Genomic DNA, 27194 nt, shown 5'->3' with positions numbered 1-27194 from the left:
ATTTCATAATTAATCCTAGTATTTAAAAAAAAGAGAATACATTGGGATAGGCCTGACACTTATTGTCAATCTGACCTGGGTGTAATGTTTACAGTAATAACATAATGATGAGGCATCATGTAAGAGAAGGTATCGTCTGTGCCCCTCATATAACCCCGCCGGCTAGAAACACTGGAATTCTCAGGATGTTTTACAATATAAAAACGGGCAGTACCAGTGGGGACCATACACGGTACTGGTGTCATATAGAGATGTTTATTAGGACTTTTTCATTTCTAAAAGCCCAAATGTAATTAGTTCCCTCCCCCCAATGCCTGCCAGCGGATGAGTCAAAGTCTACTGGGCATGTGCAGGTCTCCAAGAAAATGGCGGCAGACCCATTATTCTATTTTTGTAGTGGTGCTGTCCCAGGACCCTGGAGAGGTAAGTATTTAAGAACATGGGTGAAGTATGTTTGGTACCGAGCAGGGGAGGGGGGTACTAATTACCCATGCCCTGGTCTGATGGAAGGGCACAGTTGGGGTCCTGGTCACCTCCCCATTATCTGGAAGCAGGAGCTGCAGCTCTTCTCCTCAACCCAGCACACACTGCTGTGTGCAGGGGTGCAGTGTGGCCAGGGAGGCGCCTAAAGCACTATTGTTTTTTTTTTTTATTTTAAGGGTACATGGCCACGCCCCCTGATTAGATGACGCCCCCTGAGAAATAGCTGGACCTCTTTCTGCTACTGTGCTGTGTGTCAGGCTCCTATCAGCTGCTTCATAAGCCCACAACCAATCACATTTATGCTGTGTGAATTGTGTTCGTGCCTGTGATAGTTGACTCTCTCTACTGTGCTGGGCCATTGTGTGTACGGGGCTGGCAGCTCATCTGTGCCTTGCAGTGAACTTGTATATTAACCCTTTGAGTGTCGACGTTGCTGTGAAAGATCCTCAAAATGTCAGCTAAAAAATTCCAGCGCCGCTCACAGCGACTGTTGTTTTTTTTGGGTGCGATATTTAACTAAACATCAATGAATTGACTTGGCGGTATTTGTATTTATTTATACTAAAGGAACAGTTGCTTCGAGCGATGCTGGAATTTTTAGTGCATATTTTGAGGATCACTCACAGTTCTTTCTCCGTCACCGGAATCCCAACTGTCAGGAGCCCGACGGGGGGTGAGCATATTCAAGCCCCTTGCAGGCTCGCTGTGCTCGCCACCTATTCTATTCTCCCTCTATGGGGGTTGTGGACCCCCACAAGGGAAAATAGCCTGTGTAAGTCAGGATTCCGACTACCGCGCTCCTGACAGTTGGGATTCCGATGTCGGTAAGTCACCGGCATCTTATAGTATAAGGAGTGTACATTACCTTTTAAGCATAGCAATATGCAGGGGTTAAAGTGGGGGGGAACTGGGGGGAACCGAGTTCCACCACCTCTAATGGTAGGGGGAACTAGTTCCCCCTCCATTATAGGGGTGTGGTATAGGGTTCCGACAATCGGGATCCCGACAGTTGTTAGCCCGACGTCGGGATCCTGACTGGCCGGACTCAGACAGCATGGAGAGCGCAACAAAGCCTCTTGCACTCGCCACGCTGCGGGCACGGTGGCTCACTATGCTCGCCACCTATTCTATTCTCCCTCTATGGGGGTCGTGGACCCCCATGAGAGAGAATAGCCGGTGGCCATCGGGAACCCATCTGTCGGTATTTTAACATTCAGGATCCCGATGTTGGGTAAATGACTGTCGGATCCCCACTGTTGGGACCCCATCCGGCACCCCATTATAGTCCTGCACAGTATTTCCAACAGAAAATACTTTCCCAGCAGCTTTCTTTTCTGGCACAGTGACTTCTGTCACAAGGTATTATTGCTGTGGGCATTATGTGTAAGAGGAAGTACAACTGTTGGCATTGTGTATAAGCAATGCTACTGTGTTGCATAAATGTATACGGAGTACTACTGTGTAGCAGAACATGAAAAAGGGCAGGGGCGGATTGGGGACTAAAAGTAGCCCTGGAAAATATCTGGAAGTGGCCTCATGTGGGCGGCAGCAAATCATTAATGGGCGGAGCCAGCATAACAGTAGGCGGAGCCGCATCCAGCAGCGCGGGGCTTTATATTTACTGCAGTGTATCGGGAGAAGGAGGTGGTGTGGGAGAAGGTTGGGCAGTGGCCAGGAGCAGGCAGAGAGGAGGACAGCGGGCGGGAGAAGGTGGTTCCGCATCCAGCAGCAGGGCCCTGTGCGGTGTTGCCGCTGCTGATACATTGGCCGGCAGGGGTGGATCCAGAACAAAAAGACAGGGGGGGCACCATAACAGGGAAGGGAGGGGGGTTATTTGCGCATGTTCCCAAAATAGTTGGCGTTTCCTCAAAACAAGGGCATGGCCTCAAAGGGAATGACGAGGAGAGACAGTGGGTAACAGTATACAGATGATTGAGAGAGGCAGAGGGTGATGTCTTGGAAAGGCAGAGTGACAGGAGAGAGGGAAATGGGGAGATAGTGCCACAGGGGAGAGGTAGATAGTGATGCAGTGGGTAATGGGGAGAGATAGAGAGACAAAGGTGGCTACAGGGAGAGACAAAGGGAACTAGGGAATGGGGACAGAGGGATGGGAGTGAGAGCGGGTGAGAGGTACGGGAGACAGAGACAGTGAGAGGGGAGAGGAGTGAGGCATAGAGAGCAAGGGGAGAGTGAGATAAAGGGAAGAGAGGAGGTGAGTAGAAGAGAGAGAGGGATAGAAATGGGCAGGGAAGGTGTCAGTGAGAGACAAAGAGAGGGGGGGAGAATGAGAGCCATAAAACTAGGGGGGAGAGAGGGAAGATAGAGAGAGTGTAGAAAATGAGAGGGGAGAGTAAGTGAGAGGGGGTGAGAGAGGTGGCAAGAGAAAGAGGAGGTAGATGAGAGGAGAGAGAGAGGGGGGAGAGAGGTATTGGGTGAGAGGGGAAAATAAATGAGTGACAGGTATAATAGAGAGAGTGGAAGTCAGAGAGAGGAGGTATAGTGAGAAAGGGAAGAGAGAGAAAGTGAGGGGGTGCCAGGACACTGGGATTAGAGGAGGAGAGGAGGTGGTAGAGGAGGAGATGGGGTTGTAGAAGATGTAAGGGGGCATAGGAGGAGAGGGGGATGTATAGGAGGAGAGGAGGTGGTAGAGGAGGTAAGGGGGCATTGGAGGAGAGGGGGATGTATAGGAGGAGAGGGGGTAGAGAATGAGAGGGGGGTGAAGAGGAGGAGACTGGGGTTAGAGGAGGAGATGTGGGGTGGTAGAGGAGGAGAGGGGGGTTTAGAAGTGGAGAGGGGGTGGTAGAGGAGAAGACTGGGTGGTAGGGGTTTAGACGGGGCGGTAAAGGAGGAGACTAGGATTGTATAGGAGCAGAGGAGGTGGTAGAAGAGGAGAGAGGGGTGGTACTGTAGATGAGGAGACATGGGTAGAGGAAAAGGAGAGGGAGTGGTAGAGGAGGAGAAAGGCTGTATAGGAAGAGAAATCCGGGAGACTCCTGAATCTCAGGTGGTTCTACTTGGCACCTGGAAAAGTGAGCAAGTCGTCTGCTTCCAGAACGGCATCACATGATTGTGTAGGATTTGTACATGTCCAAATCTGGCCCTGGACTGCACCATGCCCCTCATCGAGGACCCCTCCCGTATTGGTCATCCAAAAAATTGTCAATTATGGTTGATATTTGTTATAAAAGTAATAATGAATCATAGTTATAGATAAGACATATTTTCCATTTTATTTCAGCATTGGACCAGTTCTTCTAAATACATTTTCCATCCCCCCGGACCCTCCCTGATGCAGCTCTGGAGAGAAAGGAACAATGGTTCATCTGCCTTTTCCACAAGTAATGATTCCATGATATCTGAAATCAAATGAAAAACATGTATCCGCCGTTCCTTCCTACAACATTCCCGCCAAGTAATCCCCAGGCCAGACCGCCCAAGATGTCAGCTCTCTGCTCCTCTGAGTATTTATTTACTGTACTGCACAGAAGTAAAACATTGCACCACATATCAGGGCTCTAACAAGATGGAATGAACCTTCTGCTGCAGCGAGAGGCGTGTGCTTTATAGAAAACATATTTCTACTGTGCATATAAAATATCTATCTACTGAAGATGTAGTTTAACACTTAACTAAGCAGGAGACATGGGGGAAATAATACTTAGTATATGCTTATATTTCATTGATAGTAATTGCATGGACAGCAATATGATTGTATTTTTTATTTATATTCTCTCAGCAGGCAGCCGCCCGCAGCTGGACATGTGCATAGATATAAAGTACTATTGCACATTTGCAGATAATAGGTAAACAGGTGATGGCAATCATACTGTACATTAAGAAGACATAGGATGCTTCAGTCAAGCATAGGCCCCTGTAAGCATAAACGGTCCTTGCTGACTATCAACCTGGCTTCATTAATTCAATTAAGTCTATAGTATATCCATGGGTGTTTTATTTCCAGGCCTGTGATGTGAAGCCTGTGATGTCAAGGGAGGCCGTGTGATGTCAAGGGAGGCAGTGTAATGTCAAGGGAGGCAGTGTGATGACAAGGGAGGCAGTGGGATGTCAAGGGAGGCAGTGTGATGTGAAGGGAGACAGTGTGATGACAAGGGAGGAAGTGTGATGTCAAGGGAGATAGTGTGATGACAAGGGAGGCAGTGGGATGTCAAAGGAGGCAGTGGGATGTGAAGGGAGGCTGTGTGATGTCAAGGGAGGCAGTGTGATGTCATGGGAGACAGTGTGATGTGAAGGGAGGCAGTGGGATGTGAAGGGAGGCAGTGTGATGTCAAGGGAGACAGTGTGATGTCAAAGGAGACAGTGGGATGTCAAGGGAGGCTGTGTGATGTCAAGGGAGGCAGTGTGATGTCAAGGGAGGCAGTGTGATGTCAAGGGAGGCAGTGGGATGTCAAGGGAGGCTGTGTGATGTCAAGGGAGACAGTGTGATGACAAGGGAGGCAGTGGGATGTGAAGGGAGGCAGTGGGATGTGAAGGGAGGCTGTGGGATGTCAAGGGAGGCAGTGTGATGTCATGGGAGGCAGTGTGATGTGAAGGGAGACAGTGTGATGTGAAGGGAGGCAGTGGGTTGTGAAGGGAGGCAGTGTGATGTCAAGGGAGAGAGTGTGATGTCAAGGGAGACAGTGTGATGTCAAGGGAGGCAGTGTGATGACAAGGGAGGCAGTGGGATGTCAAGGGAGGCAGTGTGATGTCAAGGGGGGCAGTGTGATGTCAAGGGAGGCAGTGTGATGTCAAGGGAGGCAGTGTGATGTCAAGGGGGCAGTGAAATGTCAAGGAAGGCAGTGTGATGTGAAGGGAGACAGTGCGATGTGAAGGGAGGCAGTGCGATGTCAAGGGAGGCAGTGCAATGTGAAGGGAGACAGTGTGATGTCAAGGGAGACAGTGTGATGACAAGGAAGGCAGTGTGATGTCAAGGGAGACAGTGTGATGTGAAGGGAGGCAGTGGGATGTGAAGGGAGGCAGTGTGATGTCAAGGGAGACAGTGTGATGTCAAGGGAGACAGTGTGATGTCAAGGGAGGCAGTGGGATGTCAAGAGAGGCAGTGTGATGTCAAGGGAGGCAGTGTGATGTCATGGGAGGCAGTGTGATGTGAAGGGAGACAGTGTGATGTGAAGGGAGGCCGTGGGATGTGAAGGGAGGCAGTGTGATGTCAAGGGAGACAGTGTGATGTCAAGGGAGGCAGTGTGATGACAAGGGAGGCAGTGGGATGTCAAGGGAGGCAGTGGGATGTCAAGGTAGGCCATGTGATGTCAAGGGAGGCAGTGTGATGTCAAGGGGGGCAGTGTAATGTCAAGGGAGGCAGTGTGATGTCAAGGGGGCAGTGAGATGTCAAGGAAGGCAGTGTGATATGAAGGGAGACAGTGCGATGTGAAGGGAGGCAGTGCGATGTCAAGGGAGGCAGTGCGATGTCAAGGGAGGCAGTGCGATGTGAAGGGAGACAGTGCAATGTGAAGGGAGACAGTGCAATGTGAAGAGAGGCAGTGCAATGTGAAGGGAGGCAGTGTAATGTCAAGGGAGACAGTGTGATGTGAAGGGAGGCAGTGTGATGTGAAGGGAGGCAGTGTGATGTCAAGGGAGGCAGTGTGATGTTAAGGGAGGCAGTGTGATGTGAAGGGAGGCAGTCTGATGTGAAGGGAGACAGTGTGATGTCAAGGGAGACAGTGTGATGTCAAGGGAGGCAGTGTGATGACAAGGGAGGCCGTGGGATGTCAAGGGAGGCCGTGGGATGTCAAGGGAGGCCGTGGGATGTCAAGGTAGGCAGTGTGGTGTCAAGGGGGGCAGTGTGATGTCAAGGGAGGCAGTGTGATGTCAAGTGAGGCAGTGTGATGTCAAGGGAGACAGTGTGATGTCAAGGGAGACAGTGTGATGTCAAAGGAGACAGTGGGATGTCAAGGGAGGCTGTGTGATGTCAAGGGAGGCAGTGTGATGTCAAGGGAGGCTGTGTGATGTCAAGGGAGACAGTGTGATGACAAGGGAGGCAGTGGGATGTCAAGGGAGGCAGTGGGATGTGAAGGGAGACAGTGTGATGTGAAGGGAGGCAGTGGGTTGTCAAGGGAGGCAGTGTGATGTCAAGGGAGACAGTGTGATGTCAAGGGAGACAGTGTGATGTCAAGGGAGGCAGTGTGATGACAAGGGAGGCAGTGGGATGTCAAGGGAGGCAGTGTGATGTCAAGGGGGGCAGTGTGATGTCAAGGGAGGCAGTGTGATGTCAAGGGAGGCAGTGTGATGTCAAGGGGGCAGTAAAATGTCAAGGAAGGCAGTGTGATGTGAAGGGAGACAGTGCGATGTGAAGGGAGGCAGTGCGATGTCAAGGGAGGCAGTGCAATGTGAAGGGAGACAGTGTGATGTCAAGGGAGACAGTGTGATGACAAGGAAGGCAGTGGGATGTCATGGGAGGCAGTGTGATGTCAAGGGAGACAGTGTGATGTGAAGGGAGGCAGTGGGATGTGAAGGGAGGCAGTGTGATGTCAAGGGAGACAGTGTGATGTCAAGGGAGACAGTGTGATGTCAAGGGAGGCAGTGGGATGTCAAGGGAGGCAGTGTGATGTCAAGGGAGGCAGTGTGATGTCATGGGAGGCAGTGTGATGTGAAGGGAGACAGTGTGATGTGAAGGGAGGCAGTGCGATGTCAAGGGAGGCAGTGCAATGTGAAGGGAGACAGTGTGATGTCAAGGGAGACAGTGTGATGACAAGGAAGGCAGTGGGATGTCATGGGAGGCAGTGTGATGTCAAGGGAGACAGTGTGATGTGAAGGGAGGCAGTGGGATGTGAAGGGAGGCAGTGTGATGTCAAGGGAGACAGTGTGATGTCAAGGGAGACAGTGTGATGTCAAGGGAGGCAGTGGGATGTCAAGGGAGGCAGTGTGATGTCAAGGGAGGCAGTGTGATGTCATGGGAGGCAGTGTGATGTGAAGGGAGACAGTGTGATGTGAAGGGAGGCCGTGGGATGTGAAGGGGGGCAGTGTAATGTCAAGGGAGGCAGTGTGATGTCAAGGGAGGCAGTGTGATGTCAAGGGGGCAGTGAGATGTCAAGGAAGGCAGTGCGATATGAAGGGAGACAGTGCGATGTGAAGGGAGGCAGTGCGATGTCAAGGGAGGCAGTGCGATGTCAAGGGAGGCAGTGCTATGTGAAGGGAGACAGTGCAATGTGAAGGGAGGCAGTGTAATGTCAAGGGAGACAGTGTGATGTGAAGGGAGGCAGTGTGATGTGAAGGGAGGCAGTGTGATGTCAAGGGAGGCAGTGTGATGTTAAGGGAGGCAGTGTGATGTGAAGGGAGGCAGTCTGATGTGAAGGGAGACAGTGTGATGTCAAGGGAGACAGTGTGATGTCAAGGGAGGCAGTGTGATGACAAGGGAGGCCGTGGGATGTCAAGGGAGGCCGTGGGATGTCAAGGGAGGCCGTGGGATGTCAAGGTAGGCAGTGTGATGTCAAGGGGGGCAGTGTGATGTCAAGGGAGGCAGTGTGATGTCAAGTGAGGCAGTGTGATGTCAAGGGGGCAGTGAGATGTCAAGAGAGGCAGTGAGATGTCAAGGGAGACAGTGCGATGTGAAGGGAGGCAGTGCAATGTGAAGAGAGGCAGTGCGATGTGAAGGGAGGCAGTGCGATGTGAAGGGTGGCAGTGTCATGTCAAGGGAGACAATGTGATGTGAAGGGAGGCAGTGTGATGTGAAGGGAGGCAGTGTGATGTGAAGGGAGGCAGTGTGATGTGAAGGGAGGCAGTGTGATGTCAAGGGAGGCAGTGTGATGTGAAGGGAGTCAGTGTGATGTCAAGGGAGACAGTGTGATGTCAAGGGAGACAGTGTGATGTCAAGGGAGGCAGTGTGATGACAAGGGAGGCAGTGGGATGTCAAGGGAGGCCGTGTGATGTCAAGGGAGGCAGTGTGATGTCAAGGGAGGCAGTGTGATGTCAAGGGAGGCAGTGTGATGTCAAGGGGGCAGTGAGATGGCAAGGGAGGCAGTGTAATGTGAAGGGAGACAGTCTGATGTGAAGGGAGGCAGTGCGATGTCAAGGGAGGCAGTGCGATGTGAAGGGAGGCAGTGTGATGTGAAGGGTGGCAGTGTGATGTCAAGGGAGATAGTGTGATGTGAAGGGAGGCAGTGTGATGTGAAGGGAGGCAGTGTGATGTCAAGGGAGGCAGTGTGATGTCGAGGGAGACAGTGTGATGTGAAGGGAGACAGTGTGATGTCAAGGGAGGCAGTGTGATGTGAAGGGAGACAGTGTGATGTGAAGGGAGACAGTGTGATGTCAAGGGAGGCAGTGTGAGGCTGCAATTCAGAGCCGTATTAGCTACTAGTTCCCATCCGTTGCAGAGACCCCGCCGCTGACTTCCCATCCGCAGCTGGGACCCTGGTACTGACTGCTCAGACCACTGCAGGGACCCCCTGCCCGTCTGCGCTGTGCCAGCCCGCCTGCGCTCCCCGATCCCACTACCCAAGCATGGGGCGACAGGAGCCCCACACCAGCAGCAGTGCTGGTGTGGGGGCCCCAGGGCGACCGTCCCTGTCGCCCCGTGCTTATTCCGTCACTGAATAATAGCATAGAAAACTAAGTGAAGAAAAATCCAGTGGCGCACACGCCTAATGTTACTGTATATGACATGAGTGCCCCATATGATTCTAAATTGCCCCCAGCAGTGGGTCAGATAATGTGTGACAATGTATGTCTGTGAGATTGTTCTCCAAACAGATACAGGTAGTGAGGCATCTCGACAATGGCACATATCATACCCTCCAACATGACCCATTCCATTAGGTACAAAATGCTCTGTTCCTGGACTTCCTTCTAGCTGTATTATTGCCATCATCTGTGTCGCCGTGTCGTGTGATGTGGGTGTTTCCTTGCACACTGCAAATTAATGTTTAGGTAAAACAACCATTCGCAGCCAGTGCGAAGGAACGCACCTTGCGAATGGTGGGCCGGCGTACAAACATTTGCAAGGCGGGGTTAGGTTGACTCGCAAGGATGCAAATACACATCCGAGCGAATCAACCAGAATATCCCCCTATGTGTCAAGCTGATCAGAATAGACAACATTTGCTTTGAATATCTGTAGCTATTGCAGTTATCTGAGTATAGATGGTAACACAAGCTCCTACCAGGGATGATCACATTGGCACGGTGGTAACAGGGAGGGAGAACATAGCTGTACTTACCAGCCAACACTAGCAAATCCCATTATGATATGACACGGGCATTTGTCCTCCTGTAACTATTCCAAACGATGCCATAGAGATGCAAATACACGTAAACAACTTTGCCACAATAGCACAAATTAACCCACCGCAAGGTTGACCCTGTTTAACTACAGTGGGAAGATGCATTTGCATAATTTGTCGGCCTTCTCCAAAGAATCGTTATACCGTAATTTCAGTAAATGTATTCAGCGCGGATTCCTGGTCCCATTCAGTATTTTTCTCTGGAAAGCATTTATTTTAACATATTCAAGTCAAGTAAAGTGCAGCTAATATTAGCCGGGAAATTCAGTACAGTACATTGCCTGCAAGACAAAACAGTTTGACGATCAAGTTCCAGGTAATGAATTCACGTCGTTTATACACTCCAGATCTCATGCTAACGAGGAGGAGAAAGCCGGCTGCGGAGTTACTTGTGGAAACCGTCTGACCTGATTTTGTTCTGGCATAAGAGAAAGCCCCCCGGAATATTTATACTGTTACTGGAGAATTTGTGTTTATGCAATTCATTTCTATCTTGTATGTAAAATTAAACCATTAAAATGTACAGATTGCTGCTGATGGGGGAGAGGAAGCTCTCCGGCTGTAACAAGCAAAATGCATTTGGGAGCATCTTGTGACAGGGATACATACAGTATGGATGGCAGGTGGACAGGATATTGGTGATCAGATGAACTGAGCTGGCAAACTTCCTACCCAGCTACCTAAACCTAACACTCCCCCTCCACAGCCTATCCCAGAACCCCATTGTAAGTGCCTAGCCCTAACTCCTCCACCTCCTAACCCTAAGTCCCCCTCTAGTGCCTACACCTATGGCCGTCACATACTGGCAGCACGACACCATCCAGGGGTTAAAGTGGGGAAACTGGATAGAACTGAGTTCCGCCACCTGTAATGGTTGGGGGAACCCAATTCTACCTCCACCACAGCTCTGCACAGTAATTCCAACAGAAAAGCCTGTCCCAGTAGCTTCCTTTCTGGCACGGCGTATGAGACGTCATGTCGCCATTGCCACTGGAGTGAAGAAGAGAGGAGAGGAAACTGCTGGAGGGAAAGAGACAGATATGTGTATAAAGGGCAATAACTGTTGACTTTTTGTGCAAGCGGTACTACTGCTGAGTGCATACACATATAAGGGAGACTCATGTGTCATAATGTGAATAAGGGGCTCTAATTTGTGCTGTAATATGAATCAGGGTCACTATATGCAGTATAATGTGAATATGATAGTGCTACAGTGTGGCATAATTTGAATTGGGGTACTATTTTGAGACACTGTCCCTTTATAAAGTATGGGAGGTATGGCACAAATTTCGTAGTTTGTGGGGGGTTCAGTGGCAGGGGAAATGAGTTCCATCACCTCTCAAGGATCACTTTAACATGGCATGTAATCATCGCTAGTCAACCCAATGGTTTCAACATCCACAATTCTATGGTGGGCATGCAGTGTGACAAGAAAATGTGGGCAATAGCAAATTAGCCGTGTTACAGACAATACTCCTGGGTGCCCACAGCTGATTTGAGTTACTGCTCATCAGGTGACCATTGGTAGTTAGCGCGATGGTTGGCAGCCATTGCAATCCTTGCATCAAATGCATTAGGCCGTAAGCACCAATTGCCAGACAAAAGCTTCCGATGTCTATCCTTATGCAAATATGGCCTAGTGTTGCACTAGCATTAGAACAGGAAGTGTGTGGACTGCACGTTATGATGGCAGCATCAGCGGGAGGTGCAACATTAGGATCTTGTGCCAGACAAAGTGGGACATAATAGGACACAACCAAATGTACCCTACATGCCCAAGACACTCCCATGAGAGGGATCTACTATCTCTGCCCAGTTGCTCTCTGACTGTCTGGTTGTGTGTGTGTGTGTGCATGTTGTTGCACATGAGCAATTTGTGCGATGGGGGCACTTGAGATTTGAAATTCACCAGTTAAAACAACTGAAATTAATCAATTTGAAATATTTCGCCTAATCCAGCTGTGAAATGGCTCCAACAATCATGAGATTTTGTGCACATAAAGTACCCAATACTTCCTTGAACCCGCTCAACTTTTCTAATCAACAAAATATTTCCCAAAAATTGTGGGAATTTTTCAAATTTCAAACCAAGCCAACCAATGAATTCAGAAAAACTTTACACTTCCGTTCGAGCATCGTTAGTTAACACCTTATATTACATCAGTGCCCAGATGAAAAGGATTGAATACAATTTTATTTTTCCTAAACTAGGTCATACTGTAGTCTTCTTGTTAAACCTGTGACAATCAAACGCTGCTGCTATTTATTTTGAAAGTCAAGGGGGAGGAAAAAAAAACTGAAAAAAAAATAATACAAATTTTTTTTCACAACATGATTTCTGGTTGAAACGGCATTCAAAGACAAGTCAATGGAACCTGCAATTCAGAGGAATGAGTTTGGTCTGTGTTCTTTCAGATTAAGAATTGTGAAAATAACACCGCAGAGGGAATGTTTTAATGACTTAGCACCTGGCGTGAAGGAGTGGGCACATGTAAAGGTCTGTGGTTGAACAGATAAGTAGAAGTTAAGGGCTGAATGAGCACCAAGGGCTAAGGCTGATGTAAATCTGGACAGGGATACTTAGATTCCATAATATTTCGTGAGCAGTCAGAAGAGGATGTGTGCTCAGCTGATAAGATTACTGCAACTGACAAAATCCACCTGAATGTTCTATTGATGTTCCCTTCTCCTTACCCTAAAGACGGCTAAAAGTAGGATGTATCACTATTAAAACCAGCGTGTCTTTTTATCCATAGGATCGTGCCATACCATACACGGGAAGCAGTGAAGCGTCTGGAATATTTAATATATACAGATAACAGAAAAAAGACATTTAACATCTCTGGGCTGGTAGCCCAGTTCAGCGCGTATACTGCTCTGGCTTCTGCTGATTGCGCAGAGTTGAGCGTTCAGAAGAGATCAAGACTTGTAGAACAATTAGCCTCAATTCAGCGGCATTCTGACCGCCAACAAAGCTGACAGATATGGGGGGGATAGCGTGGAAGCTGGTGATAAAGTTAAAAAGTCTATTTAGTTTATAGCCTTTTGGCCCCATCAAAGCGAAACACACTTTAATCCTGGCTTTCTCCCGCGATGGAATATACAGAAAGCATACATTGTTAGAAATAAAGATAAGAAAAACGTAGCAATATTTAAATTTATATATGTCCCAAATGTAAAGCTACCAGTGCAATTTCAAAAAGATAGCTGCTAAATTTAAAGCGGCATTTTTTTTTAACAAATTGCTGCTTTAAATCTTTGCATGCAAGTCAGATAATGAAAATAGGTGCTATATTAGTGCCCGAGGAAGAGTGGGCCATGCCGGTTCTATATGCCTACTTTAGTGCGGCTGAGGTCCCCACGTCAGAATAGTGCAATGGATTTCCATGCAGCAGGTTCCAGGCCTAGTAGTGCGAATAGGGCTGAAGGAGTGCCTGGAGTGGACATCAGAAGGTTTCCTGGTAGAGGAGTGGTGCTGATGGGACCTTTTTTTATATCTTTCCAACTTTTTGGAAGACCTGCTGTTTAAGCCCAAATATATTAAGCCAATTCTATTAATTGTTTCCACCATATATCACCATCACCTGACAAAGATGGTGGAGGATGTGTGATGGTCTGGAGCAATTTTGCTGGGTCCCGAGCCAAGTACATATTGACTGGTGCCCTAAACGACAGGGCTGCTATGAAATACCTTCCAGTCTAAGCCTCGTTGGTCAAGGGCTCATCCAACAGCAAGATAATGACCCAAACATTAATTCCAAGCTATGTCGGAGCCAATTCATGGACTGGCTATCACAGTCTCCAGACTTTCACTCCATTGAGCTGGCTTGGGAGGAACTGGACAAATAGGTCAAAGCAAAGAAACCTACAAGTGCGACACATCTATGGGATCTTCAGCAACAGGATGGGGAAGAACTTCACAAACACTATTAGATTTCCATTGTAGAAAGATGCCACTGGTGTGGTCAGCTGTTACATCTGCAACAAGTGGCTTCTTTGCCAATAAATTAGATCAAATTTCTTGAGAAGATAAAATGTCTACATTTCAATAACAAATGGAAAACATAAGGGTCTTCTAATACTCTTGTTTGGTTTTATATACATACAGGGTAGATATGATAACTGCTTAAATGAAGGAGCAATAAAAGCAGAGAAACAGACAAAAGTATTCTTAGATGGCAATAGCCCATTTTAGTTTATAAGCTACAGACCGTATTTCCGACGGGGCTGTGCGGTCAGCAAGGTTAGCCGGGGTCATTGATAACCGCGTATGCGTCACCTGGTGAAGCAGATCCCAAGGATAGGCTTCTTTTGAAGCCTCTCTCCCTGCATCTGCAGAGACATACATTCAGCCATTAAGATCGTATATATTACAATACGATCCTAGGTCAGTAAGATCCCGCCCAGATCCCATTGTCTATGACATATATAAGAGGGTTCCTAAAAGCCAATGAATACAGACCAATGAATTTGGAAATCTCCTTTAAATAAACATCGTAATATTTCCCGAAAACGTCAGAAAAGGTGCCCATTGTTGGCATCGGATGAATCCTGTCTGTCTTGGGCGGATATCTGAGTGTGGGGGGCACAAATGTTCTTTAATTCTAGAGATAGTTACATACTGATCCATTCCAGTGAGGCATTTATCTGCCAAGGCATGAGAAAGAATTTACATCCATTCTATCTTTGGAACAATATTTAAATAGCTTTCAATCCTTGTAGACTGTGTCCCGAGATAAAAAGCATTATTAGGATACTCCAACATTATTTGGCGCTTTAAGGTTTGTAAATGATAAGGATATGGGACAAGAGGATTATAAAGTAATTTAAGATAACTACAGGCCTTGAACACTGCGAGGAGAGAGAGAGACGGAGACACACGACACTGTATCAGCTGATTTCATTTTAACAGACTGAACTAATTAAGTGCAGCTCGTAGCCTGCCTGTAAATTCTACTAAGCAGATTGCATGAAGCAGAATAATTAAAACTGAGGATTTTTTTTTTGACATTTAAATTGTGTTTTTATTCGAGGCTCGGCCCCGGTATTTCACCCTAGTGCAAAGTTCAGCATAAGTTTTAAAATATTCCAGATTGACTAAATTGCCCGTTTCATCAGGCGCAGTGTAGAATTTAATCTTTCGACATTTATTAATATCTTAAGGCTCCCATATCCCAATTTCCGCACACACTCCTCTATAGGCAGAACCACAGCCTAACTTAACCCCAGAAACAGGTTTATGTACTAATATGGAAGTTCTATTGAAGATGGGATGTTGCCCCTAGCAACCAATCAGAATAACTTTCTAAAGGTGCCCATACACTAGTAAGATTTATATTCAGATCTGGCTGGTTGGAACAAAAACATGGTTATGGATGAGTGACAGTTTGTCAGTTTTCCAGCATTTCCAAGCAAATGGTCAACTGTCATTTGCTCTCATCCATAACCAGGCTTTTGTTCCAACCAGCCAGATCTGAGGATAAATCTGCTTGTGTATGACCACCTTTATTTGTTTAGCACCTTCTAGAAGGTGCTAAACAATTCTTTATTGCATTCTAATTCTTTATTGCATTCTTTAAAAAAGACTAGTGGTGAGTAGGCTCAGTCTTATCCACCAATGTGGTGATGTAAAGATCAAAAAGTCATATAGCAGCTGATAAGGTTAGAAATATTACCATCCTTGATCCTCCTAGTGTTTTGAATGAGGAATTTGTAATCCAATGGTTTGTGCTGGACCAAGATTATTTCCCAGTGCTCTGTATTTTCAAGAGCTCAGCTTCCCTTGTATATGGCTCACCTCGATATCCAAATAAAGGACCAAGCTAAATCCCACAGCCTCAGCGTTGATTAGGATTCGGTGTAAATTTGTGCCAATTTATCGGGATGGATGGGTAGGTCCGCTGGATGGATGGTACCTCGTCTGCTGATTAAAAAGCTCAACGCGTTTCTCCGGTTAATTGGGTATCCGGCTTCCTCAGGAGGAAGCCGGATACCCAATTGACCGGAGAAACGCGTTGAGCTTTTTAATCAGCAGACGAGGTACCATCCATCCAGCGGACCTATCCATCCATCCCGATAAATTGGCACAAATTTACACCGAATCCTAATCAACGCTGAGGCTGTGGGATTTAGCTTGGTCCCTTATTTGGATATCGAGGTGAGCCATATACATCTTGGAAATAATCTTGGTCCAGCACAAACCATTGGATTACAAATTCCTCATTCAAAACACTAGGAGGATCAAGGATGGTAATTTTTCTAACCTTATCAGCTGCTATATGACTTTTTAATCTTTACATCACCACATTGGTGGATAAGACTGAGCCTACTCACCACTAGTCTTTTTTAAAGAATGCAATAAATGTAAATTAATTTGTATATGTATGTATTGCTTATATGTTATTTTATGATTCATCAGTAAATGAATAATTAATTATATACCGTCCTATATTGTTTTTCTTCATCAACCAGCGCCAGTACAAACTACATCCTTTTTATATACTGTACTGGTTGGGTACGTTATTCCTGCATTTACCATGCCAACGGAATACAAATGGCAGAATCCCAAAATGTTAACTCTCAATAGATCCAAGTATTCTAACCCCATTACTAATCCACCCCTCTCACAGCCCAACCCTAAATTTCACTTTCTTTATCCTAACCAGAGGCGGAATTACCATTGGTGCAGCAGGTGTTTTGCCCCTGAGGACCAAGGTGCCCACTACTGCCCAAACCAGCAATGAGTTATTGTAAACTTGGGTTTGGGTGGAGGAGGGGGTCCTAAATTATATTTTTGCACCTGGGCCCACAACCCACAAGTTCCACCACTGATCCTAACCTTAACCCTTTCCTCCTGCAGCCTAACACTAACCCTCCCCCTAATGCCTAACGAAAACCCTTATCCCTATAATTTTGAGCTTCCGTAATCTGCTGTCGGGATTCTAACAGCTGGCATGTTGAACGTTGGGATATTGACTACAGTCTCTACTTTACCACTACTATCAAATGGCTCTGGACTCTGCCAGGCATACATACTGTAGCGAATCTCTTATCTCTGCTTAGATTTGAAGGTCAAAATGGGTTTGCTCTTCTTCAATTCAGGGTACTTTTGATTGCACTTCTTTGCCTAAGGCAATTTTCGGGATAATAGGACACCATCAGAATCTCTTTCTAATAATTGTGAGTGCTCATTACTATGAGGCTATTGAAGATTATACAAGATTGTGCTCTCCATTGACTAATTACAGTGTCTATGTTGGATGCTATTAATAATTTACAACAAATACAAATAAACCAAAAAATAATAATAATAAAGCAGCGCTTTTGAAAATGACTAATTTATTAAAAAGCAAGAATATATATATATATATATATATATATATCAGGTAATTATTTATACCACATTAAACATATATTAAAACAATAGATCCATATACACCGGCCGGTATTGTAAATATAATAACTTTTAAAACACAGTAATTATTTTCCAGCTCTTTCACTCAATCGCTCTCTCTATAATCAATACATATTTATAGACTTTTTTTAAAATTACTTAGCGGCTTCTAAACCATATGGTGTGTGAAACTCTTTTACAGTTCAAATATCGAAATTTCGCTTCTCCATGTTCATTAAATGGTTAAATGGAAATTTATCGTATTGATATTGATATTATTTTTGTGTTGTTGAATGTTTTGTGGCTGCAGTACTACATTTCCACCACCAGAAGGTAATGGTTGGTCTGATGTTGCTAATGGCCACAACGTCTTAATTTTGACAGATTTACAGTGAGATAACATAAAAAATTTCCTGACATAGTTGTAGCCATTCGGCAACAATATCGATAAAGGGTTAATTCCAGTGACCTGTCCCCAAGTCTCTCCAAACTCCAGCCAAATGTAATTCCAGCATCCTGTCAACTGTAACTCCAGCCTCCTTTCCCCATCTAACTCCAGCCTCCGATAGTTTGTCACAGATGTGCCCCCCCCCCCCCTCAGAACGTCTGACTCAGGTCATTGTGACTTAGTGGAAAAGAAATGGGATATAGACAAAAGGCGCAATAGTATACTTCAAGTTAAATACTTTCAGACTTCTCCTTTATCGAAGTGAGGTCGTTTCTCAAACGTTTCTCTTGATCAGACAAAACAAATACGTAGTGTCTCAAAATTGTGACAGTAGGTGTGGTTTCATGAGGCGTACCAGAACTCACGTTGGTTAAGGTAGTGTCCCTCGCATCAAGGTTTCTTTGGTACAGTCTCAGGTAACCCCACTCTTCATTAATCAGTGAATAATTCCTTGTATATATTGGAACCGGAATATTTTCAAACGTGCTCGAGAATGAGAAAAATATAGATAGTGTCTAGTGTTGAAAAGTGACCATATTTTTAAATTTTTTTAGGTGAGTGAGGAGCTGAACAAAAATGGTAAACTTTGACAGCGTACCTCACTTATGTTTTAATAAAGGTGAAAAACACATATAGAGGTTTCTTTAAGGAAGGGCGTACCCCTACTCACTATGTGATCTGGGATTTTCAAACCTATAAAGGTTTCTTTATGTCTCCTCCTTGTGAATTCAACTAGATTGGGGAACTTTAAAGACTGGTATGTACCACTACTGGCCCGATACCTCCAGTATTCCAGTGTGCATAAAACGTAAGAGAAAACTTAATGTGATGGGGTGCGACAAATTATGCATAAAATGGTTCAGGTACCATATAAACTTTTGCGCACCTTACTCACCCCTTCTAATAGGGGGCAAACGCCCGTATCGCTTTCTTTATCCAAAAGGGAATTTCCACAAGAAAAAGATTTCCTGCAGACTGTGGAGTTGGAAGTGAACCAAACCACAGTCAGCAAGAACCCCAGCGCTCAAAATTTAAAAACAATAAGGTTTTAGATATAACCAATGGGTGACAGCTGCTGCAGATCACACCTGTGGGTTTGCCTGTGCCCACAAAAGTACAATACTAAGAAAAGAGGGGGGGAGGAGGGGGTGTGTATTGCGCTGCTGAACACAATTTTAGAATATATACTCCAGAGTGGAAGAATGACCAACGTGCAGAGAATGACACGGACACACTGCTTAAAAAAGTATAAATTGGAACTAATGGAAATAATCAGGAACAAAAAGATACATATATAAGAAAAATAAAAAGCACATTAAATATACGATACTTGAATTGTACAATTCATAAAATAAATAGGGGAAGAATCGGGGGCTGAATGGATAAGGCCTGATAATTAACAGTCCTTAGTGGGACTAGGAATGGACGTTTGGTTGGGGGCACTCCGCTGTTAATAAGCCACATAAAATGATAGAGGTCAGATGGTTAATAAGCGTTTCAACAAATGCTGTTAGTAAAGATTGATAAGTATGGTTAATGGAATGAATGTCCGATGAAAGGTTATTGTTTGGTAGGATGAAATGAAGAAAGGTCAACAGTCACTTTTAGCGTGTAGGTAACACGCAATATAGCAGAAGAATGGCTGAGTTTGCATACAGGTGGCAATAAATATGCAGCAGTTGTAATATGCAGCGATTGAGTGCAGGGAGTTAATGGTTTTATCTCACCCTGAAGTGCCACTTGTCAGGTCTGATGGTAGCTCCGTTCACCGTAAGGAGGGTTTTTTTTTTTTTGTTTGTTTTTGCGGCCGGTAGTTGTCCTCTATGGTTCGCCAAGTTTAATGGCGCCGGCGGCTGGTGTTTCTCTCCTGGAAGGACGGAGCGTCCCGAATGTTCAGACGGCGATGCTGTTGCTGTAGAGGTTGCGCTGGTCTTCAATAGAGCGCTGGAAGGCTGTGTATACAGCGTATCAGTGAGTGGCGGCGGGCGGCCCCAACGTCCCAGTAGAATGACGTCAACGCGTTTCGTCTCCTTCGTGGTATTGGAGACTTTCTCAAGACGGATCAAGCCATTCTGCTGCTATATTGCGTGTTACCTACACGCTAAAAGTGACTGTTGACCTTTCTTCATTTCATCCTACCAAACAATAACCTTTCATCAGACATTCATTCCATTAACCATACTTATCAATCTTTACTAACAGCATTTGTTGAAACGCTTATTAACCATCTGACCTCTATCATTTTATGTGGCTTATTAACAGCGGAGTGCCCCCAACCAAACGTCCATTCCTAGTCCCACTAAGGACTGTTAATTATCAGGCCTTATCCATTCAGCCCCCGATTCTTCCCCTATTTATTTTATGAATTGTACAATTCAAGTATCGTATATTTAATGTGCTTTTTATTTTTCTTATATATGTATCTTTTTGTTCCTGATTATTTCCATTAGTGTTTTATGTATTATCTGATGTACTATATAAAATTTATACTTTTTTAAGCAGTGTGTCCGTGTCATTCTCTGCACGTTGGTCATTCTTCCACTCTGGAGTATATATTCTAAAATTGTGTTCAGCAGCGCAATACACACCCCCTCCTCCCCCCCTCTTTTCTTTATCCAAAAGGGGCTCAAGTGTGTGATGTTATCAGAATGGACCAGGACACCAGGTTGATAAAAAAGGTATATCCCCAATATTTTTAATCCAAGAAAAAATCTTTTTACAGGTCCCAAAGGCAAATCATGTGGGGTAAAGCCACAAGATACAAAAATTCCCAAAACATCAATTCAATTTAAAAAGGTTTAAAAGTAATACATACATCCGGAAGTTCGTTTAAAAAGTGTGTGGCTGTTCACTCTCCTCCAACAAATTCATCTACGCGTTTCGGTCGGAATGACCTTTATCAAGATGTGTTGGAGTGGAGTGAAGAGCCAGTATTTATACGATGAATACTCTTCACTCCACTCCAACACATCTTGATAAAGGTCATTCCGACCGAAACGCGTAGATGAATTTGTTGGAGGAGAGTGAACAGCCACACACTTTTTAAACGAACTTCTGGATGTATGTATTACTTTTAAACCTTTTTAAATTGTATTGATGTTTTGGGAATTTTTGTATCTTGTGGCTTTACCCCACATGATTTGCCTTTAAGACCTGTAAAAAGATTTTTTCTTGGATTAAAAATATTGGGGATATACCTTTTTTATCAACCTGGTGTTCTGGTCCATTCTGATAACATCACACACTTGAGCCCCTTTTGGATAAAAAAAGCGCTACGGGCGTTTGCCCCCTATTAGAAGGGGTGAGTAAGGTGCGCAAAAGTTTATATGGTACCTGAACCATTTTATGCATAATTTGTCGCACCCCATCACATTAAGTTTTCTCTTACGTTTTATGCACACTGGAATACTGGAGGTATCGGGCCAGTAGTGGTACATACCAGTCTTCAAAGTTCCCCAATCTAGTTGAATTCACAAGGAGGAGACATAAAGAAACCTTTATAGGTTTGAAAATCCCAGATCACATCGTGAGTAGGGGTACGCCCTTCCTTAAAGAAACCTCTATATGTGTTTTTCACCTTTATTAAAACGTAAGTGAGGTACGCTGTCAAAGTTTACCATTTTTGTTCAGCTCCTCACTCACCTAAAAAAATTTAAAAATATGGTCACTTTTCAACACTAGACACTATCTATATTTTTCTCATTCTCGAGCACGTTTGAAAATATTCCGGTTCCAATATATACAAGGAATTATTCACTGATTAATGAAGAGTGGGATTACCTGAGACTGTACCAAAGAAACCTTGATGCGAGGGACACTACCTTAACCAACGTGAGTTCTGGTACGCCTCATGAAACCACACCTACTGTCACAATTTTGAAACACTACGTATTTGTTTTGTCTGATCAAGAGACAACCACATAATTTTTTTCTTTATGTTTATTATTTTCTTGAACATCACGACTTGTCAACCGACACCTGTTTGAGAAACGACCTCACTTCGATAAAGGAGAAGTCTGAAAGTATTTAACTTGAAGTATACTATTGCGCCTTTTTTCTATATCCCATTTCTTTTCCATTTTGTATTCTGAAGTAAGGGTGTATCTTCAGGGATTGTGATTTTAGGCTGCAGTGCGCCACGTATCACCTGTCACTTAGTTTTTTGCATTGTGACTTAGTGTTATGCCAGTTATCCTAACAATAAAATATATGCCCAGTAGAGTTTCCAATAGAGTCTCAGGGCCTTATTCTGGTTCACTTGCAAAAGCAAATTCTCTCTCTAATGTACAAAACCATGTGCACTGCAGGTGGGGCAGATGTAACATGTGTAGAGAGAGTTAGATTTGGGTGGGGTGTGTTCAAACTTAATTCTAAATTGCAGTGTAAAAATAAAGCTGCCATTATTTACCCTGCACAGAAACAAAATAATTCACCCAAATGTAACTCTCTCTGTACATGTTACATCTGCCCCACATGCAGTGCACATGGTTCTGTCCATTAAAGAAGGAGTTTGCTTTTGCAAACCAACCTGAATCACCCCCTAAGTATCTTTTACACTGCGCAGAGCAGAAGATGCTTGGATGTGCAGTAAACACTGTTAAAAAGGCACTTGTACTAGAGGGCGGCTGATGAATGCGAAGGTCTATTTATCTAGAGAATATGATTTATTTTTGAGTGCAATGTATGCCAGCGCATCTTGGCACCCCTGAGCTAACTGCTGGCACCTATCTAAAAATAATGCTCTGAGTAATGTAACGCTTCACAGACCTGGCCACTTATATCTATAACCAGAACAACGGCAAGGGTAGACCTTAATGGGTTTGAGTCATGAATGATCGGTATAAGTTCAACAGATTCTCAGTGAGCAGCAGACAGAATGATGTTTATATCTCAGAAACAGAAGAGGAATAGTAAGGGGAACCCTACACCCTGGTATACAGATATCTGATATCCTGTCAAATACTGCAGTGAAGAATATAATATACCTGTAGTTATTAGAATATTGCAGTGGACAATACAGTATTATTATAGATATTAGAATATTGCAGTGGACAATACAATATAACTGTAGTTATTAGAATATTGCAGTGGACAATACAAAATAACTGTAGATATTAGAATATTGCAGTGGACAATACAGTATTATTATAGATATTTGAATATTGCAGTGGGCAATACAATATAATTGTAGATATTAGAATATCGCAGTGGACAATACAGTATAATTATACATATTAGAATATTGCAGTGGGCAATACAATATAATCATTTTGAGAGTATACGTAAATATAAAAAGGAAATACGATACAATATTGGAGTGAACAATAGTAGATATGTTCATGTTTGGGGCCTAATTATCAATCAGTGTTTGTGTGACCCTGGGGAAAAAATTCAGGTGTAACCACAAATATTAATTACCCCCTGCTGCAGTTTCCCATTGGGTCTATTGCTTTTATGCAGTACTATCAGGTACCTTATCACGGGCTTAGTAGAGTACTCAGCAACACTCCTGGACTCATAAGCCACACTTAGCAGCACTCCTGGACTCATACGGCACACTTAGTAGCACACCTGGACTGATATGGCACACTTAGCAGCACTCCTGGACTGATATGGCACACTTAGCAGCACCCCTGGACTGATATGGCACACTTAGCAGCACCCCTGGACTGATATGGCACACTTAGAAGCACCCCTGGACTGATATGGCACACTTAGCAGCACCCCTGGACTGATATGCATCCCTGGACTGATATGGCATACTTAGCAGCACTCCTGGACTCATATGGCACACTTAGCAACATCTCTGAACTCATATGGCACACTTAGCAGCAGCCCTGGACTCATATGGCACACTTAGCAGCAGAAAAAAAGGTGGATGTACAGCGCTAGGTTTATTCCGAAAAAGTATACACTACCACATGTAAATATTTATAACATTTATTAATAAAAATAATAATTTCATTTTTATTAATAAATGTTATAAATATTTACATGTGGTAGTGTATACTTTTTCGGAATAAACCTAGCGCTGTACATCCACCTTTTTTTCTTTTGCATATATACAATTGGGAGAATTACACACTCCCTGTACAGCAGCTTTGGCCGTGCCTGTGGTTCTATTCTTTTTTTCTACACTTTGCAGCACCCCTGGACTGATATGGCACATTTAGCAGTTCCCCTTCAGTAAAAAGAATAAGGGCAGCCACAACTTTTTTCCTTTTAATAAAAATAAAAAGGGCTGCACCCCAGGACTTATATGGCACACTGGGTAGTACCAGTGGACTGCTACAGGACACTGGGCAGCACCACTTGACTGATATGGCACACATGGCAGTACCCCTGGAGGTATAGGGCACACATGGCGGAACCCCTGGAATTATACGGCACACATGGCTGGACCCCTGGATTGATATGGCACACATGGCAGCACCCCTGGAATTATACAGCACACATGGTGGCACCCCTGAATTAATACGATACCTTTAGAAGTACCCCCGGAATTATTTGTAGCACTTGGCAGCACCCCTGCAGTAAAAAAATAATAAATGAATAAGAATGATTACAAAGTCCACCCAAGTCAGACAAGTGTGATGAGGGCGTGTAAGATCCGGGACAGACAGTGTACATATTTTTAGGCCATTGCAGCAGAAAGCGTATATTTAGTAGTGTGCAATATTGCCCAAATTGTGCAAATGCACAACTTTATGGAATCTACAGTTGAGACTTGCAGCACTCTGGGTTGAAATTAGGATGAGTCCAGCCAACAAACCAATCAGCATGCTGACAGCCATGCACTGTCTGGGAGGCAGTACAGAATGCTGCCTCACCTCACTGATAGTGTGACCACCACCCCCTCCTGCTCGTAGTCCCCCAGAATTCTGCTAAATGTTTGGATAGCCTGAAATAAATATAATCTATATGTATAGCTACATCAAAGAAAGGGAGCAGCAACCTAGAAGAGACAGTATACAGTATGTTTCCAGTAGGAATTCCCATAATACGGTGAATCCTATTATAAATTGAAGTCATGTAAATTTGGCTGGTTCACTATAGAAATGTAAGTGAGGTTTAAGCTTTAAATGTTTGCTGTAGTTAACTGCAAATTACCTAAACCATTCCCATGCTTAAGTTACAAACTCTGCAGCTTTGAAGCAAGCTTTCCCGAGGCTAAGGAGACTTATTATTAATATTATGCAGGGTTCTAGCTGCTGTCTGTAGAACAGAAAAAACTTTCTCTTGTTGAGTTGGAAACTTTCTCTTCTGTCCAAATGACGTGAGATTGCAGTTATGATATTTATTGCTTTCAGTCTCATTTACCAAATTCTGGGGCAGATATATAAACATGAGGTTGGTAAAGAGTGATTAATGTCCAGCCAGTCAGCTTCTAACTGTCATGCTACAGTCTGTGTTTGAAAAAAAAATGACAGTTAGGGGTTGATGGCTTGGACAATTATCACCCTTTATCACCCTCGTGTTTATCTCTTTTTAAGGCTTAATGCATCTGCCCCTATGTACATTAATGGTATTAAATTATGTTATTCACCTTCCGGCAGTAAGCCAGTACACTGATACAGTGCCCATGTCGACTAACATTGAAATTGGACAAAAAAAAGAGACAAGTGACATTTTTGACTGTTGACCTTCCCATTGAGATAAGTGGGTACATATATATAGCGGTTTCTTTCTTGATTCCTTTATATATGCTGTTCTCTCATCAAAATAGCTCATCAATGGGGTATAATGGATAAGAGGAAACCGATTTATTTTATTTATATTAACACACTGATTTATTCCAAAAAGATAAAATGGCAAATACAAAACATGAATAAAACCACAATACCTGAGGCAGTGACGTGCGGTGAGGTTAGTGGCAGGTGAGGCAGGTGCTTTTGCAAAGTGGGAACGGGTCCTGCCAGTGCCATAACTTGACATTTGGTGCCCTGTACCAAAAAGGGAATTGGTGCCCCCCTATACTGAAAACAGGGAAGGTGTGCACCAACATTTCACTGGTGTGGCTTCACAGGAAAGGAACATGGCCACATAATAGTACCAATAACACCATAATGCTCCATACACCTTATGCCATACACTGTAATGCCCATATCACATTATGCCGTACCCTGTAATGCCTTTATCACATTATGCTCCAAACAATAATGCCCTAATCACATTATATTGCACACTGTAATGCCCTAATCACATTATATCACACACTGTAATGCCCATGTCGCAATATGCTGCACACCATAATGTCCACACATATTATGCCACACATCCTAATGCTCAAATCACTTTATGCCACACCTGCTATTAAAGCCGGGGGAGGAGAGCGGTGCCTGTAGAGGTGCCGTGACCGGTAGATATTTCAAATATGGGCAACAACTTATGAGCCAGTCAGAGCTCGGGGTCCACCGGCCAATCGCTAACTGTGGCTGCTGGTCCACGAGCTCTGATAGGCTGGTGGCCTGCACCACATTTAAAATATACACCGCTCTCAGCATAGGAGCAGAGTAGCAGGGATCGGTGCCGGTGAGCTAGGGAGGGCAGAGCAAGACATCCCTATTGATGATTCAGTATATAGATATATACACCCAAAAACACGCATTCTACTACAAACAAAACCTCACGCCTTATGCCTATCAAACACCCCCCCCCCCCCCTTATATCATTACACTTACTTATAACCCCCTGCCCATGCCACACCTATCATTTTCCCCATACAAAAAAAAACTTCTATCACCCTTCCCCTGTCCATATATTGTTACCGTTTGTGGCTGGGTTTGTTCCTTCGGTGTCCTGGCTTCAGCGTTCCCCAAGTGAGATGTAGTGGCATAGCTGGCTGAGGTTAAGCAGTCACGGGACAGCTGTGCCACCGCTGTGATTCTGTGTATGGCGGGTCAACTCCCTCACCTCTCTGCCAACTGTCATGACAGAGGCTTCAGGCATGCAGAGCCCCGTCACCCTGGCTGCCGGTTCATGCACATGCAATGGCGTGTGCACACCTGTGCAGATCTTCGAAAATCTCGATCTGTGATTTTTGGATATCTGCGCTTGGGTCTGAATTAGGCCCAATATACGTGACTTTATAACTCCCTCAGCCATTGCACTGAACACTAGTATGTTACTAACCAGAGCTTTTATGGTTATTTATTTGAACAAAGCAAACTACAAATAGGTCTTTACAATGTTTGAGTGGATGGAGTAAATACCCATGGAATAAATACTGCACCTATTGTGATCACCGGCAGAAACCAACGGGGGATGAGGGGAAAGGCGGCCGTCTGTCACATAGACAGAAGCAGCGATCGCCACCAGCAGGGTCAAACGGGGAAGGGTGGGCGCTGAAGGGTTCTCCGGTGCCGCTGTCTGTCACATAGACAGAAGCAGCGATCGCCACCAGCAGGGTCAAACGGGGAAGGGTGGGCGCTGAAGGGTTCTCCGGTGCCGCTGTCTGTCACATAGACAGAAGCAGCGATCGCCACCAGCAGGGTCAAACGGGGAAGGGTGGGCGCTGAAGGGTTCTCCGGTGCCGCTGTCTGTCACATAGACAGAAGCAGCGCTCGCCACCAGCAGGGTCAAGCGGGGAAGGGTGGGCACTGAAGGGTTCCCCGGTGCCACTGTCTGTCACATAGCGCGG

At 44.8% G+C, this 27194-nt stretch overlaps 1 long non-coding RNA gene across 1 annotated transcript in view; it reads right to left on the bottom strand.

Annotated features, from left to right (window-relative positions):
• Positions 1–26647, bottom strand: part of LOC146079743 (uncharacterized) — a 50847-nt gene extending 24200 nt beyond the window's left edge. Inside the window, exon 1 of the long non-coding RNA XR_014474724.1 lies at positions 26323–26647. This is a non-coding gene — a long non-coding RNA (uncharacterized LOC146079743). The remainder of the gene's footprint in view (positions 1–26322) is intronic.
• Positions 26648–27194: the final 547 nt, after the last annotated feature.

The sequence above is a fragment of the Crinia signifera genome, chromosome 5 (assembly GCF_055691185.1).
Source record: "Crinia signifera chromosome 5, ASM5569118v1, whole genome shotgun sequence".
NCBI classification, from domain to species: domain Eukaryota; kingdom Metazoa; phylum Chordata; class Amphibia; order Anura; family Myobatrachidae; genus Crinia; species Crinia signifera.
This window is presented reverse-complemented; position numbering and strand designations above follow the sequence as displayed.